The sequence below is a fragment of the Saimiri boliviensis genome, chromosome 14 (genome assembly GCF_048565385.1).
Source record: "Saimiri boliviensis isolate mSaiBol1 chromosome 14, mSaiBol1.pri, whole genome shotgun sequence".
In the NCBI taxonomy this organism is placed as follows: Eukaryota; Metazoa; Chordata; class Mammalia; order Primates; family Cebidae; genus Saimiri; species Saimiri boliviensis.
Window position 1 is genome coordinate 10345627 of NC_133462.1, and position 15750 is coordinate 10361376.

General features: G+C 48.9%; 1 long non-coding RNA gene across 1 annotated transcript; it reads left to right on the forward strand.

Annotated features, from left to right (window-relative positions):
• Positions 1-945: 945 nt before the first annotated feature.
• On the forward strand, positions 946-15716 carry LOC141581255 (uncharacterized). The gene is made up of 4 exons (XR_012513801.1): positions 946-1112; positions 1396-1493; positions 9403-9853; positions 14486-15716. It is a non-coding gene; the product is annotated as an uncharacterized LOC141581255 (long non-coding RNA).
• Positions 15717-15750: the final 34 nt, after the last annotated feature.

Genomic DNA, 15750 nt, shown 5'->3' on the forward strand with positions numbered 1-15750 from the left:
TGCGCCACCATGCCCAGCTAGTTTTTGTATTTTTAGTAGAGACGGGGTTTCACCATGTTGACCAGGATGGTCTCGATCTCTTGACCTTGTGATCCACCCTCTTCGGCCTCCCAAAGTGCTAGGATTACAGGCGTGAGCCACCGCGCCCGGTCTCCGACCTCACTTTTTTAAAAAGTGGTTTGTGCCTCTGAGAGTCAAAACCAAATGCTCTTCGCAGCTCCTCCCCTGCACTGGCGGCTGTAAAGTTGCAAACTTCGCCAACCCAAGTTGTAACTCGACCTGGGAGAATGCTGGTGCCACATGGAGTTTTAGTTTTCCGTGGAGAGGCGCACATGATACGTGCATTTTTCCGTATTCATGTAACACTGCAAGAACCAGGAGAAAGAAAAAGGCTTGCGCAAGCAAAGACACCCGAGTCCCCCTCCAGGTTTCGTTAAATAGGGGTGAGGGGAACAAGCTTTCATCGGAGACCTTTCTGGGTCCAGTTTTAGCAGCCAGGCGCTGGAAGTAAGGGGGGGACTCAGAGAGCATTGATGCCGGGGCGACCTCTGCCCTTTGACCGCGCCCTTCCAATGCGGCTGGTACCGCGGAGTGCGCCGCCCCGGCTCCAGGCTCTGAGCGCCCGGAGCGCGCAGACTGCGAGCTGCGGCGAAATCAGGCAGCTGAGCGCCCAGCCCAGCCTCGGGTCCTCAGCGCGGCAAGTGCCGGGGGCGGAGCCTAGCCGCCTATTGGCCCAGGCTTGGGGGCGGAGCCACGACTCCGACTCCGTCCCGACCCCAACCCCCCATCGGGTTAAATGGGCCTCTTGCCTGCCCGGGGTGGGGTGGGGAGATTATTCATTGAGGGGCAGGGCCTGGGTTTGTTTACACACTATCATTGGCCAGATTTGAATCGGGCCGACTGCGGGCGGGCCACGGGGCGTGGCTACCTCTGGCCGCAGCCGCCGCCTGACAGCTTTGGGGAGGCTGGGCCGGCCCTGGACGCGGGGTCCCTGAGCACTGCGACCCCGGAGCTGGGGTACCCTCGGCGGATGCGAAGAGTCGGGCGTTGGGGGGCGTAGGTTGGGACTTTTGACTGTCCGTTTCTTGACAAACACTAACCAAGGGGTGGGGGTGAGTATCATTGTTTTTTGTTGTTGTTCTCATAAAAATTCGTAAAAAAAACCCCAAAAGACCGGAAACAACCTACTTGTCCATCGATGGGGGGACCCATAAGATAAGCTGTGGTGCGGCCCACAGTGGGATGTGGAGTCGCCTTAAAATGAGGACGGGGTACTTGAACTGACAGGGGATGAGCTATGTAGCCTGACAGAGTAGGAAAGGAGAAAGAAAAAAAAGTATAAAAATGTAAAAGGTGGAGATTAAAAAAATACTACCTTTTGCTTTTTAAATACAGAATGTCTCGAAAAGCAGAAGCAAACTGTGGTCGAGAGCGGTGGCTCACTCCTGTAAATTCCAGCACTTTGAAAGGCTGAGGTGGGCGGATCACCTGAGGTGAGAGTTCGAGACCAGCCTGGCCAACAGGGCGAAACCCCGTCTCTACTAAAAAATACAAAAAATTAGCCGGGCGTGGTGGAGCGTGCCTGCAATCCCAGCTACTCGGGAGGCTGAGGAAGGAGAATCTCTTGAACCCGGGAGACTGAGGTTGGGGTCAGCCGGCACCACTGTACTCCAGCCTGGGCAACATGCCAGACTCCGACTCAAAAAAAAAAAAAAAAAAAAAAAAAAAAAGAAGAAGCAACAAACTGGCCACAGCAGTTACCTGTGGGGGATGAGATGGAGATGGGTAGATATTACATCGTTTTCTACCTTTGTAAAGTTTGAGCCTGGTTTCACCTATTCAAAGAAATACATAAAATATCCAAAGACATGCACGCACACAAAAAATCAAAGAAACAAACAAAAAATTCAAAGAAATCACACACACACAAAAGTCAAAGAAATACACAAAAAATTAAGTTCTGAGAATTTACCGTTTTCATTCGCGTGTCCCTTTGCTCCTGCTCTTGACCTTGCCCTAGAGGCTGTGGACCTCCAACCTGCAGCCTCTGCACCCTGCAGTTTTTGGAGGATAGAGACCAGGCTGAGAATGTGTCTTCATCTACTCATGCATGCACCACCATATAAAATATCCTGACCCAACTTAAGACAGTGGCTTTATTTATTTGTTGCTTTAAGCCATGGAGTCATCACTGAGAGATGTAACATTCCAGCTACGTGGGAGGGGCCGCTTCCTTGGCGAAGCTTGGGGGAGGGTGACAGGAGAAATGCACCAGGCCATCTTAGGAAAGAGAAGAGAAAGTCGAAACTAGGAGAGGCCCCTTTAAGAAGGGAAGTGGCCTCTGCTGGTCAACCGCACTGACAGAGGAAGAGTTGACTGGGTTTTGATTTTTATTATCACTCTGTTCTTGAAGATCTGCAGGAGAGATTGAGAAAGCTGCTTGGAGCCAATGAGACTAGATGGAGATTTGGAGTGTGTTAACAGATCTCGGCTGGGTGCGGTGGCTCACGCCTGTAATCCTAGCATTTTGGGAGGCTGAGGCAGGCGGTCGTCCCCCTTCACTGCAGGGTTTGTGCAGCATGGTTTAGATGGCTATGAAAGTCACCCATGGCCAGAGGAGGATTTACAATGCAAGTAAATGTAAGAAAATAAGTAATGCTTAACCCAGCTTCTTTCTGTACGTGGATGCTCTCATTGAATGCCCCCAACAATCCTAGCAGGTAGGATATGCTAATATTATCTCCTGTTGATGTGGAAACTAAGTCATAGAGAAGTTGCAAAATTGTCAGAGTCGGGGCAAAGGGATTTGAACCCAAGCAGCCCTGTTCCAAAACGTATACTTTTTTTTTTTTTTTTTTTTTTTTGAGCTGAGGTCTCAATGACTGGAGTGCAGCAGCGAGTTCACCGCTTGACCTTGACTTCCTAGGTGCAAGTGAGTCTCCAATCTCAGCTCCACAGTGGCTGGGACCACAGGTACCACCACCATGCTTGGCTAATTTATTTTTATTTTTCTGTGGAGATGAGGTCTTGTCCTGTTTCTCCGGCTGGTCTCGAACTCATGGGTTCAAGAGATCCTCCTGCCTTGGCCTCCCAAACTGCTGGGATTACAGATGTGAGCCACTGCACCTGGTCCAAAATTCATACTCTTAACAACCATGTAACACTATGCCATATAAATGTTTTATGTCTTGGCCAGAAACAGTGGCTCACGCCTGTAATCCCAGGTTTTTGGGAGGCCAAGGTGGGCCAATCACAAGGTCAGGAGTTCGAGACAAGCCTGGCCAATATGGTGAAACCCCGTCTCTCCTAAAACTACAAAAATTAGCTGAGTGTGGTGGCAGGCGCCTGTAGTCCCAGTTATTTGAGAGGCTGAGGCAGGAGAATCACCTGAACATGGGAAACGCTAGAATCTTGAATCCAGGAGGTGGAGGTTGCAGTGAGCTAAGATCGTACCACTGCACTCCAGCCTGGACTACAGAGCAAGACTCTGTCTCAAAAAAAAAAAAAAAAAAAGTTTTCTGTCTTTAGATGTATTTTTTTTTTTTTGAGATAGGATTTCGCTCTTGTTACTCAGGCTGGAGTGCAATGGCGCCATCTCTGCTCACCGCAACCTCCACCTCCTGGGTTCAAGCAATTCTCCTGCCTCAGCCTCCCAAGTAGCTGGGACTACAGGCATGCACCACCATGCCCAGCTAATTTTTTGTATTTTTAGTAGAGATGGGGTTTCACCATGTTGACCAGGATGGTCTTGATTTCTTGATCTCGTGATCCACCTGCCTCAGCCTCCCACAGTGCTGGGATTATAGGCGTGAGCCACCGCGCCTGGCCGGATGTATTGTTCTAAAAGCTAAAGCTACAAGAATTTTAAGCAGATTATTAATGAAAGTGAACAATTTCACGTCCGATTTCTGCTGCAGAGAGTTTGTTTTTGTTTGTTTTGAATTCCTGGTAGTTTTTCCTAAAATTCTATCTATCTCTCTATCTATCTATCTATCTATCTATTCATTTTTTACACGGAGTCTTGCTCTAGCACCCAGGCTGAAGTGCAGTGGTGCAATCTCAGCTCACTGCAACCTCCACCTCCCAGAGTCAATCAATCTCCAGCCTCAGCTTCCCGAGTAGCTGGGACTATAGGCAATCATAGTTCACTGCAGCCCCAACTTCCTGGGCTCAAGCAATCCTCCCACCTCACCCTCCCGACTAGCTGGGGCTAAAGGCACATGCCACCACACCTAATTTTTGTATTTTTTGTAGAGATGGGTTTTCACCATGTTGCCCAGGCTGGTCTCAAACTCCTGGGCTTCAGCAATTAGCCTGCCTGGGCCTCCCCACACTTCTAAGCCCTTTATAATACATTAGCTGATGGAAACTTCTCGGCAACCTTGAAGTAGGAACTGTTACCATCTTCATTTCACGGATGAAAAACTGAAACACAGAGAAGTTAACTAACTGGCCTAAGTTCTCAGATTTCTCTCCAGAAAAGGAAGAGGAGGACCAAGAATGGCTAGAGAGGGAGGAAGTGTTGAAAGTTGCTGAGAGAGAAAAGAAGGGAAATGAACCCACTGGATTGGTGAAGGTGGAAATGATGGTTCGGTGAGGTGGTGAGGGCTGAGGTCAGCTTGCAAAAGGTGGTGAGGAAATGGCCAACAGAAAAGGATGCCCAGAGTCATCAGCATGAGGGAAATGGATGTCAAAACCACAATGAGATACCACCACACACCCACTAGAATGACCACGATCAAAGGAGGAGAAAACAGGCCAGGCACGGTGGCTCGTACCTGTAATCCCAGCATTTTGGGAGGCTGAGGCGAGTGGATCACCTGAGGTTGGGAGTGTGAGACCAGCCTGATCAACATGGAGAAACCCCATCTCTACTAAAAATACAAAAATTAGCCAGCTACTTGGGAGGCTGAGGCAGGGGAATTACCTGAACTCAGTAGGCGGAGGTTGTAGTGAGCAGAGATTGTGTCATTGCACTCCAGCCTAGGCAACAAGAGCAAAACCAGAGAAACTCTGTCTCAAAAAAAAAAAAAAAAGGAGGAGAAAATAGCAAGTGTTGGTGGGGAGAAATGGGATGTGGAGAAATCAGATCCCTCATTCACTGCCAGAGGAGATGTAAAAGAGTGCAACCTGGCCGGGCGCGGTGGCTCAAGCCTGTAATCCCAGCACTTTGGGAGGCCGAGGCGGGTGGATCACGAGGTCAAGAGATTGAGACCATCCTGGTCAACATGGTGAAACCCGGCCGGGCGCGGTGGCTCAAGCCTGTAATCCCAGCACTTTGGGAGGCCGAGGCAGGTGGATCACGAGGTCAAGAGATCGAGACCATCCCGGTCAACATAGTGAAACCCCGTCTCTACTAAAAATACAAAAAATTAGCTGGGCATGGTGGCACGTGCCTGTAATCTCAGCTACTCAGGAGGCAGAGGCAGAAGAATTGCCTGAACCCAGGAGGCGGAGGTTGCGGTGAGCCGAGATCGCGCCATTGCGCTCCAGCCTGGGTAACAAGAGCGAAACTCTGTCTCAAAAAAAAAAAAAAAAAGAAAAGAAAAAAAGAAAAAAAAAAACATGGTGAAACCCTGTCTCTACTAAAAATAAAGCCTAGGGTTTCTAAAGCACAAATCAACCTTGGCACTTTCCAGATTAACCCCCTGCCCCACCATGGGCTGGGTGCTGTGGCTCACGCCTGTAAATCCCAGCACTTTGGGAGGCCGAGGCGAGTGGATCACGAGGTCAGAGTTTGAGACCAGCCTGGCCAATATGGTGAAACCTTGTGTCTACTAAAAATACAAAAATTAGCCAGGCATGTCACATGCCTGTAATGCCAGCTAATTGGGAGGCTGAGGCAGGAGAATCGCTTGAACCCAGGAGGTGGAGGTTGCAGTGAGCCGAGATCGCGCCATTGCACTTCAGCCTGGGCGACAGAGCGAGACTCTGTTTCCAGAAAAAAAAAAAAGAAAAATGAAATAAAAGAAAAAACCTTCCTGTACCTCTCTGGTGCCCTTGGGGGAAAAGTCCAAACCTGGCAGCTTGGCATTTGTTCATTCAACACCTACTTCCTGGGCACCTGCTCTGAGTCCGCCATGTGAGGGCGGCTCTGGGGACACAGCAATGACCAGCCCTGCTCTCTTGGGGCTGACACCCTAGTCGGGGAGACAGGCATAAAATCACTCCCTTGTAATAGCTAAAAGCCCCCATGGCTGCTATGGAAGGTCGCGCAGAGTTAACCCTGCCACTGGGGCCTCCCAATTTCTATTATTCCTGAAGGGCTATTTCACAATTTTGGCAGAGTGCTGCCTTTACCTTTAATTGGGTCTTTCCACCAACTTTTTTTTTTTTTTTTTTTTTCTTGAGACGGAGTTTTGCTCTTGTTACCCAGGCTGGAGTGCAATGGCATGATCTCTGCTCACCGCAACCTCTGCCTCCTGGGTTCAAGCAATTCTCCTGCCTCAGCCTCCTGAGTAGCTGGGATTACAGGCACGCGACACCATGCCCAGCTAATTTTTTGTATTTTTAGTAGAAACGGGGTTTCACCATGTTGACCAGGATGGTCTCGATCGCTCGACCTCGTGATCCACCCGCCTCGGCCTCCCAAAGTGTTGGGATTACAGGCTTGAGCCACCGCGCCCGGCTTCCACCAACTTATTTTTTAACTTCCTTCTTTGGGTCCCCACGAGACTACCTTAGACTCATCCTAATCAACAATAGCCATGAAGTCAATGGTATGATGGGCTGTTTACTGTTTTGCTAATGTGCAGGATCATTAAAATAAATGCAGGATCATTAAAACAAGCCACTTGGAAATCATCTCAAGTAGTACTTTGGGAGCCAGTGACCTAGACTCGGGGGGTTTGGGGGAGTCCTTCCTGGAGGAAATAAATTGTCCGCTAAGACTTATTTTTAATTTTAATTTATTTTTTGAGATGGCGTCTTGCTGTGTTGCCCAGGCTGGAGTGCAGTGGCACGATCTCAGCTCACTGCAGTCTCCTGGGTTCACCCGATTCTCCTGCCTCACCCTCCTAAGTAGCTAGGATTACAGGCGAATGCCACCATGCCTGGCTAATTTTCTTTTCTTTTCTTTTTCTTTCTCTCTCTCTCTTTTTTTTTTTTTTTTTTTTTTGAGACAGAATTTCACTCTTGTTGCCCAGGCTGGAGTCCAAAGGCGCCATCTTGGCTCACCGCAACGTCCACCTCCCAGGTTCAAGTGACTCTCCTGCCTCAGTCTCCCGAGCAGGTGGAATTACAGGCATGCATCACCATGCCCAGCTAATCGTTTGTATTTTTAGTCGAGATGGGGTTCCTCCATGTTGGTCAGGCTGGTCTGGGACTCCCGACCTCAGGTGATCCATCTGCCTCAGCAATGTGCTGTTACAGGCATGAGCCACCACACTTGGCTAATTTTTTAATCTTTAGTAGAGATGGGGTTTCGCCATGTTGGCCAGGCTGGTCTTGAACTCCTGACCTCAAATGAACTGACCACCTTGGCTTCCTAAAGGGCTAAGATTATGGGGGTGAGCCATCAGGCCCAGCCTAATTTTAAGTTTCATTTTTATTTTGAGACAGAGTCCCACTCTGTCACCCAGGCTGGAGTGTAGTGGTGTGATCATGGCCCACTCCAGCCTTGACTTCCTGGGATTAGGTGATTCTTCCACTTCAGCCTCCTAAGGAGCTGTGGCTACAGGCAGGTGCCACCATACCTGGCTAAGTTTTTTTGTATCTTTTGTAGAGATGGGGATTTCACCATGTTGCCCAGGCTGGTGTTGAACTCCTGGGCTCAAGCAACCCTCCCATCTTGGCTTCCTGAAGTGTTGTAATTACAGGCATGAGCCTCCGATCCTGGCCAGTCTGCTAAGACTTGCGGGATGAATAGACTCGTCCCATGAGGGTGGAAGAGAAGAGCAGGTGCAAAGGCCCAGCGATGGGGAAAGAGGGAAGGCAGGCAGCTGGAAAGTCAGCAGTTTGGCTGAGATGGTCTGAGGGACAGGGCAGACTTGTAGGTGCACCAGGGATTTGGGGTTTGACCCCAGAGGTGATCCACAGTCATTAAAGTGTTTGCTGTTGTTTCCTAATTGTGATATGATTTGGCTGTGTGCCGTGGCTCACGCCTGTAATCCCAGCACTTTGGGAGGCTCAGGCGGGAGGCTCACCTGAGGTCAGGAGTTCAACACCAGCCTGGCCAACATGGTGAAGCCCCATCTCTACTAAAAATACCAAAAATTGGCTGGACGTGGTGGCTCATGCCTGTAATCCAAGCACTTTGGAGGCCAAGGCGGGTGGATCACCTGAGGTCGGGATTTCAAGACCAGCCTGACCAACACGGTGAAACCCCATCTTAAAAAATAACAATAATAAATTTAAAAAAATAAAAATACCAAAAATTAGCCAGGCATAGTAGCGGGTGCCTATAGTCCCAGCTACTTGGGAGGCTAAGACAGGAGAATTGCTTGAACCCAGGAGGCAGAGGTTTCAGTGGCCTGAGATCATGCCACTATACCCCAGCCTGGGTGACAGAGCAAGACTCTGTCTCAAAAAAAAAAAAAAAATTCTGATATAATTTGCCTAACATAAAACTCACTGTTTAATTTTTAATTTATTGAATAGAGACAGAATCTTGCTATGTTTCCCAAACTGGTCTTGAATTCCTGGGCTCCAGCCATCTTCAAGCCTCAGCCTCCAAAGTAGCTGGGATTATAAGCATGTTACACCGTACCTGGCTCAAAATTCACCATTTGAAAGTGTGTAATTCAACTTTTTGTTGTTGTTGTTGAGATGGAGTCTCACTCTGTGCCCAGGCTCGAGAGCAGTGGCTCGGTCTCAGCTCACTACAACCTCTGCTTCCAGGGTTCAAGCGATTTTCCTGCCTCAGCTCCCAAGTAGCTGGGATTACAGGCACATATCACCATGCCTTGCTAACTTTTAAAAACATTTTTAGTAGAAACAAGGTGTTGCTATGCCACCCAGGCTGGTCAGTAGGCCATTGGCTGGGGGCTACCTGGTGTAGCCTCCCAGGAGAGGTAGTTTGGCTGAAGAAAACTTGCCTTGGAGGGACAGCTGGGAGCCACTAGCAGCTGGGGGATATGAGAGTAGGGCTGGGTGGGGATGTTGCCAACAGTGACTTTTTCCTAGGAGGAGAACAATCTTGTGTGGTATCAAGTCAACTTACAGAGGACTGCTTCAGGAAGGACAGAGACAATGAAGACCCATGCTACTAAGGGTCTTGTAAGAACCTGTCCCCTCCCATGTGAGGCCCTTTCAGTCTTTCAACCCCTGGGTTCCATATCCTCCCTCAGTGTTACAGGAACAATAGCTTCATATGCCCGCAGTGCAGCAATAGACCAATTGCATGGAGACAGCCGGGTTTGCAGCAGAGAAAGGGTCTAATGATTTTTTTTTTTTTTTTGACAGAGTTTCACTCCTGTTGCCCAGGCTGCAGTGGCACGATCTCGGCTCACCACAACCTCTGCCTCCCAAGTTCAAGTGATTCTCCCCTGTCTCAGCCTCCCAAGTAGCTGGGATTACAGGTGTGCACCACCACACCTGTCTAATTTTGTATTTTTAGTAGAGACAGGGTTTCTCCACGTTGGTCAGGCTGGTCTTGAACTCCTGACCTCAGGTGATCTGCCCACCTCGGCCTCCCAAAGTACTGGGATTATAGGCATGAGGCACTGCGCCCAGCCGAAAGGATCTAATGATTGCAGAGCACTGAGGGAGCAGGTGGAAGCCGACCCTCAATCCATCTCCCTTTGGAGTCCTGGGCTGGAGTTTTTGAGGAGATCATGGAGGGTGAAGAACTGGCATTGTTGATTGATCAGGGAAAGAGGTGAAATTATCCCAAGCGTGGAAACTGCATTCTTTGGTGAGTCACCCTATCATGAGGTCTCTCAGATCAGCTGGCAGAGTTGTTTCATCAGCATGCAGGACCTGAAGGAATATCTCAAAGAGAAAACTTCACGATTTGTCATGTTTAAGTTGTTATTTACAGAGCAGTTGAGGGGAAGTAGAATCTTGTAACAAGAGCTGCATGATTCTAGGACAATAGGCACAAAACAACTATGGGGAAGCAGGTCGGAGAGCAAGATGGCCTCACAATTAATGCTGAATGTGTGGAAGCTGGGTCTCCTCTCCTCTCCTCCCCTCCCCTCCCCTCCCCTCCCCTCCCCTCCCCTCCCCTTCCCCTCTCTTTCCCCTTCCCCCCCTCCCATCTCCTCTCCTCTCCTCTCCTCTTCTGAGACAAAGTCTCACTCTGTTGCCCAGGCTGGAGGGCAGTGGTGCGATCTTGGCTCACTGCAACCTCTGCCTCCCGGGTTCAAGCGATTCTCCCGCCTCACCTCAGCCTCCCGAGTAGCCGGGACTACAGGCGCACACCACTACACCTGGCTAATTTTTGTATTTTTAGTAGTAGATACAGTTTTACCACATTGGCCAGGCTGATCTCGAACTCTTGACGTCAGGCGACTCTCCCATCTCCGCTTCCCAAAGTGCTGGGATTACAGGCGTGAGCCACCGTACCCGGTCAGCCAGGTTTGTTTTCATTTCTCCCATCCTGATTAATGTATAGGAATGGCTTCATCAAGGATCGAGATTATCTCCCACACCACTGGACACCACGATCCGAGGAGTGGTGTGACGGAATCCATGCGGACTGAAGTGAAGATGGAATAGGGTGTTTTATCTATGGTTTTTTTGTTTGTTTGTTTGTTTGTTTGTTTTTAAACAGTCTCACTCTTTGCCCAGGCTGGAGTGCAGTGGCACAATCTTGGCTCACTGCAACCTTTGCCTCGTGGGTTCAAGCAATTATTGTGCCCCAGTTTCCCAAGTAGCTGGGATTACAGGCATGCACTGCCACATCCAGCAAATTTTTCTATTTTGGGTAGAGATGGGGTTTCACCATGTTGGCCAGGCTGGTCTTGAACTCCTGAGTCTTGAACTCCTGACCTAAAGTGATCCACCCACTTTGGCCTCCCAAAGTGCTAGGATTGCAGGCATGAGCCATTGTGTCTGGTTGCAATTTTTTTTTTTAATTTTTGAGACAGAGTCTCACTTGGTCACCCAGGCTGCAGTGCAGTAGTGCAATCTTGGCTCACTGCAACCTCTGCCTCCTGGGTTCAAGCAGTTTTCATGCCTCAACCTCCTAAGTAGCTGGAATTACAGGTGCACGCCATCACGCCAGGCTAATTTTTGTATTTTTAGTAGATACAGTGTTTTGCCATGCTGGCCAGGGTGGTCTTGAACTCCTGACCTCAAGTGATCCACCCACCTCGGCCTCCTAAAGTGCTGGGATTATAGGCATGAGCCATCGTTTTCTGCCAGAGCTCCAAAATTGTTTAATGCTCTGTCTAGGTAAGTCCACCGCACTCAGCCTTATCTATGCTTTTTTTCTTTTCTTTTTTTTTTTTTTGAGATGGAGTTTCGCTCTTGTTACCCAGGCTGGAGTGCAGTGGCGCGATCTTGGCTCACCGCAACCTCCGCCTCCTGGGTTCAGGCAATTCTCCAGCCTCAGCCTCCTGAGTAGCTGGGATTACAGGCACACACCACCATGCCCAGCTAATTTTTTTTTTTGTATTTTTAGTAGAGACGGGGTTTCACCATGTTGACCAGGATGGTCTTGATTTCTTGACCTTGTGATCCACCTGCCTCAGCCTCCCAAAGTGCTGGGATTATAGGCGTGAGGCACCGCGCCTGGCAGCATGTTTTTACACCCAAAGCAACTGTGGCCAAATAAGATTTTGGCAGAGACTGGCAGGTTTAAATTCATTTATTTTAAAAGTAATATTTGGAAGGCCAAGGTGGGTGGACTGCTTGAGCCCAGGGGTTTGAGATTAGCCTGGGCAACATGGCAAAACCTGTCTCTACAAAAAACACAAATGTTAATCAGCCAGTCAAGGTGGCTCACGCCTGTAATCCGAGTACTTTGGTAGGCTGAGGCGGGTGGATCACGAGGTCAGAAGATTGAGACCAGCTTGGCCAACATGGTGAAACCCTGTCTCTACTAAAAGTCCAAAAAAAAAATTTAGCTAGGCGTGGTGGCGTGCGCCAGTAATTCCAGCTACTCAGGAGGCTGCGGCAGGAGAATCACTTGAACCCGGGAGGCAGAGGTTGCAGTGAGCCAAGATTGTGCCATTGTACTCTAGCCTGGCGACAGAGCGAGACTCTATCTCAAAAGAAACAACAAAAAACAAACAAACCACAAACATTAGCTGGGGATGGTGGTGCACGCCTGTAGTCCCAGCTACTCAGGAGGCTGAGCTGGGGGAATCACCTGAACCTGGGGATGTTGAGGCTGCAGTAAGATTTTATTGTGCCACTACACTCCAGCCTGGACCACAGAGTGAGACCCTGTCTCAAAAAAAAAAAAAAAAAAAAAAAAGTATTAATTATTGGCTGGGTGCAGTGGCTCACACACTTTGCGGGGATCTCTTGAGCTCAAGGGTTTCAGACCAGCCTTGGCAATAGACTAAGATGCAGTCTCAAAAAAAAAAAAAAGTATGAATTATCTACTGTGTGCTAGGCACTGTTTTAGGAAACAGACAACCCCTGGAGCTTACATTCTGTTAGAGAAACTGATGATCAACAACCAGGTGTGAAGTGTTAGCAGGTAGAGATGAGGTTCCTTCAGAAAATAAAGCTGGAGAGAACAGTCAGTGGAAGGAACCTCCCAGCGGAGGACAATTGAGCAGAGACAGAGGAAGAGAGGGAAGCAGCAGGTGAATCTTTTGGAAAGGGAACAGCATACAGGAACTCACTCTGCTGGTGTGCTTGGAGGTCGGCAAGGCTGGACAGAGAGTGGAGATGAGGCCAGAGTGTGGTTGGGCCAAACTTACAAGACCTCGGGGCTTTTGGGAAAGGATGTTGGATTTTATTGTGTGATTTTATTTTATTTTATTTATTTATTTAGAGACAGAGTCTCGCTCTGTTGCCCTGGAGTGCAGTGGCGAAATCTTGGCTCACTGCTGATTGAACCTCCCGAGTTCAATCGATTCTCCTGTCTCAGCCTCCCAAGTAGCTGTGATTACATGTGCCTGCCACCACACCTGGCTACTTTTTTTTTTTTTTTGTATTTTTAGTAAAGACAGGGTTTCACCGTGTTGGCCAGGCTGGTCTCGAACTCCTGACCTCATGATCTGCCCACCTCGTCCTCCCAACGTGCTGGGATTACAGGCATGAGCCACCATGAAGAGAGGGATTTTTAAAACAGGTTTAAATAAGGCCATTTTCAAATATATATAAAAATAATAAATAATAAAATAAAAGAGTATGGGTAAGTCCACATACCCGCCACTAGGCCTTCCAATCATCCACTCATGGCCAGTGCTGTCTCATTTCTACTCCCTCTCGTTGTCCCCACCCTCACCGCCCTAGATTATTTTAAAACACATCCCAGACATCACATCATTTCATGCACAGATGATTCATTTCATATCTCTGAAGATAAGGTTTGTTTATAGAAATATAACCGCAGTCCTGTGATCCATCTAAAAAGTGCACCATAATTCTTTCCTATTGTCAAACATGCAGTCAGAGTTCAGATTTCTCCACTTATCTTATAATTAAAAGACAAAACAAAACACTGGTTTGTTAGACTCCGCATCCAGAGTCCTCGGGTTGCACGTGATTGATTTGTTGCTACAGACTCTTTTATCTATTGGCTCCCTTAAGGGAGAGATTCTTAAAAAAAAAGAATGGGGGCCGGGCGCGGTGGCTCACGCCTGTAATCTCAGCACTTTGGGAGGCCGAGGCGGGTGGATCACGAGGTCAAGAGATCAAGACCATCCTGGTCAACGTGGTGAAACCCCGTCTCTACTAAAAATACAAAAAATTAGCTGGGCATGGTGGCGCGTGCCTGTAGTCCCAGCTACTCAGGAGGCTGAGGCAGGAGAATTGCCTGAACCCAGGAGGCGGAGGTTGCGGTGAGCCGAGATCGCGCCATTGCACTCCAGCTTGGGTAACAAGAGCGAAACTGTCTCAAAAAAAAAAAAAAGAAAAAAGAAAAAAAAAAGAATGGGAGAGGCAGGAGCATTTGGGGATAGTGATGGGCAGGGTTTAGCAGAAGGAGAGAAAGATGATGGGTGATGCAGGAGAGAGGAAGAGAAGGAGAGAAGGAGGAAGAGGAGGAGGAGGAGGGGGAAGAATAAGGAGGGAGGAGGGGGAGGAAGAAAAGGAGGAGCAAGTGGAGGAAGAGGAGGAGAAGGGGAGGAGAAAGAGAAGGGGAGAAGGAGGAGAAGGAGGAAGAGGAAGGGAGGAGGGAAGAGCACAGAGGGAGAGAGGGAGGGAGAGAGAAGGGAAGGGAAGAAGGAAGGAAGGAAACCCCAGGCCTTGAGAGAATGAATCACAGGAACAGGTGGCAAGGGGGTTCTCTTCTGATGGCGTCTATGTGCACGGAGAAGTATCGGACCTGGTCATGGCCTGGAGGATCGGGGGAAATGCAAGCACACCAGACACATAGAGAGTGCCGTGTGCACATCCGAGGCCTCTGATTTCTCTGATTCAGGTAAAACCCGTTGGGCTGGCTGGGTGGTTTCCTGCTGCTGGGCTTGGCTGACACAGAGGAGAGGATGGCAGGTGAGTCCTTTGGAGGCTGAGAGGAGCGAGGAGTGTGAGAATGCTTGAAGGGTGTGATTCAAAAGATGAATCACGGAAAGCAGCCCTAAACAAAGTGAACAACAGGAAAGGGTGGCAGAGAAGGAGGAAGCTGTGGACAGAGTGGACCCCTCTCCTGCAGAGCATCTTTTCCCTTAGCTTCTTGGGGGCTGCCCTTTTATTTTGTTTTCTTTTGTTTGTTGATTAGAGAAAAGGTCTCATTGTGTTGCCCAGGCTGGAGTCCAGTGGTGCAATCATAGTTCACTGCAACCTCAGCCTCCCGGGCTCATGCAGTCCTCCTACCTCAGCCTCCTGAGTAGCTGGAACTACGGGCACATGCCATCACATCTGGCTAATTTTTTCTAAGAGATAGGGTCTCGCTATGTTGCCCAGATGGAGTGCAGTGGCGATTCACAGGCATGTTCCCATCAGTGATTAACACAGGAGTTCTGACCTGCTCCATTTCCAACGTGGGCCAGTTCCCCCGCTCTCAGGAGGTCACCAAACTGATGCCAAATTGAGTGTGGACACTGCACTGGCGTAGTATACTACAGCCCAGAATTCCTGGTCCCGGGTGATCCTGCTGCCTCAGTCTCCCAAGTATCTGGGACTACAGGTGTGTGCCACCACGCCTGGCTCCCTTGCTTTTAAATAAATAACCCTGTGTCCCTGAACTGTTTATTGTTTAGCTTTGCCTGTGTTTTGAAATGATATTTATTTTCGAGACAGGGTCTTACTCTGTCACCCATGCTGGAGTGCAGTGTTAGGATTATGGCTCACTGCAGCCTTGACCTCCAGGACTCAGGCAATCCTCCCACCTCTGCCTCCCGAGAAGCTGGAACCACAGGCAGACCATGGCACCACACACAGTTTATTATTAATTTTTCTTGCCATGTGGCCCAGGCTGGTTTTGGACTCCTAACCTCAAGCAATCCCCCCACCTCGGCCTCCCAAAGTGCTGGAATTACAGACATGAGTCGCCACACCCTGTTGAGACTTTATATGTAAATGGAAGCACATCTGTGGTGTTGCGTGTAATGGAAATTGACGAATTTTCACTGCTGTATCATACTCCATTGAATAAATATACCACAATTTATCCAGTCTCCTCTAGGTGGACATTTTCATTGCCTTCTTTTTTTTTTTTTTTTGCCCTAAACTTTTTATTTTGGAGTA